Below are 2,315 nucleotides of genomic sequence, written 5' to 3'. Positions count from 1 at the left end.
GGCAGTAGTAGTACTTGCAAACATACATTTAAAGTGAAATTGTTCCTTTTATGTTCCACAAACTTGCTACACATGTCTGACCAACATGCAATAGAACTTTCTGGAGCCATGATAAACTTAATTTTGATTAACAGGAAGCATAAATCGAATCATCTGATACACACTTTATCCCTGTTTCCATGCCACTTGTTCAGTTAGGCTTCCAGTTACCCTAAAAAAAATCTGCTGAAAAATATTTGTTTCTGTCTGTTAACCAGAACACAAAAGCCATTTTTCTCAGTAATAAGGTTTGTCCTCACTTATCTTGTGAAATATAGTGCCACCCAACTTTATTAAGCCAACTGAGTGTTTCCGTTAGATTAATTACAAATGTTTAAATAGTCCAATGTAAGTGGACCTAGCAATTACACTGGTTCTATGTCTAGATAGGGAAAACAAACCTGTTTGTGTTTTCCTAATGTATATTAATCAACAATATGTACATTCTACAACATAGATACAGTTACAAGAATGTAATTTAAAATTGGCATTTCTCTTTCTGTATGTCTGTTTTTAATAACTTTTTTATTGCTGAATGGAATGTCAGAAGTCAGCGTAAGTTTTGTAATCAATGCATGGACCTGAAATACCTCTCAAATTTTTGTTTCTCCGAAAAGATGCCACTAATCTGTATTACTATAAAAGGGGATGCTCAACTTGAAAATTGAAAAACTGTTTTTTAAAGATTCTTAAAATTAATTTTGTATGTACCAAATAAGTAGTAATTCTGGATTTGTTGTGAGATCAGGTAGACTATTTTTCAAAATAAGATCCAATAAAATGTGCATATCTGAAAGATTACAATCGGTGTTAAGTTAGGGGATCAAAGCAAATCCTTTATTGTATACATTTAAAAGTATATATTTTTTATATTTTTATAAGAAAATACAGGAGTGAATCCTTCTATTAAGATCAAACAATTTCTAAACAGGTATCCCTATTATTGATGTCCAAGCCATAATTTAAGATACACGAGAAGGATGAATTAAGAAACATTGAAAGAATACAAAACATACTCCGTTATGGAATATTTACCATAAATAGTTTAAAAAGAAAGAAGAGTTTCTTCTTTAATTTTCAAATCCAATGTTAGTAATTTCTCATTTAAGCCCTTTGGAAACTTAATGCTCAACTTATCGATCCAGCACCTCTCCACAAACAACCTCAGTGGCCTAGACTGTAGATGTTAGATTGTAATAATGTTATTTCGGGAGAGTGTTGTAATGTTACATAATTTTATATAAAATCTGATCCGTCTGTGTATTTCTAATGCATCACTTTTCCTTGAAAACCTTGATTTTAGTTTCTCCTATATACAGTAATCCCTCGCTACTTTGTGGTTCACTTTTCGCGGATTCACGACTTTGCGGGTTTTTAAATATAGTAGTAGTATTTCCTAGTCTAAGAACAACAAAACAAGTTCGGTGACTAAGTGCGTTGTAACACGGGCTGTGATTGGTACATGGGAGGGAGACGACAAATCACAGCTTCCCACTTTCTAATCGGGCCCGTGATTGGTGCTTTGACTGATGCCCAGATCCCACAGCATCTCCCCTTGTCTCTCTGTCGTGGCCATTTCGCTTCAAGCTTTCTCGCCAAGCGGTTTACTTTACACTGTACTGTGTGTGATTTTTTTGTGGATTCTTTGTGTTGAACTTCGCTTCAATTTTCACCCCTAGCAATGGCTCCCAAACGTGCTTCTTCTTCCAAGGCTGGTACTGAGCCTAAACGCCAACAAAGAATGTTGACTATCGCTGAGAAGGTGAAACTTCTGGATATGTTGAAGGAAGGGAGAACGTTCGTGGCTGTGGCTGCAGACTGTCTAAGGATCTGCAAGAGTGGTCACAGGAATGGGACGACGATATGGTTCAATCGGTCTAATTTTGCAACAAGGTCGACGACGTCATGACCGCCTACAAGCTGCAATTCGACCGGAAAAATGAACAGGCGCCAGCAACTGCCGATCACAATGTTTTTGCAGCATCGCAAAAAAGAGCCAGTTCCTACTACTACTACGGATACACCTTCGGAAACCGTCGAAGAGGTGCCCCAGGAAATGGCACCGCCGTCTGAAGAGACGTAAAATACTGTCATCGTCTGCGCAGTAAAAGTCATCATCACCTTCATTGTCATCATTTTTACTGCACAGCATATTCATCACCATCATCACGTCATATATAGGTATGTGTACTTCGCTATACAGTAACTGTAAACTTATCTACCGATTTCATATTGCTTAACAGTTGTCCCTGTTATTAATAGAGTAAAGGGTGGGT

Source organism: Polypterus senegalus, chromosome 3 (assembly GCF_016835505.1).
Source record: "Polypterus senegalus isolate Bchr_013 chromosome 3, ASM1683550v1, whole genome shotgun sequence".
NCBI classification, from domain to species: domain Eukaryota; kingdom Metazoa; phylum Chordata; class Cladistia; order Polypteriformes; family Polypteridae; genus Polypterus; species Polypterus senegalus.
The sequence above is the reverse complement of the archived record's forward strand: the minus strand, read 5'-3'. Positions refer to the sequence as shown.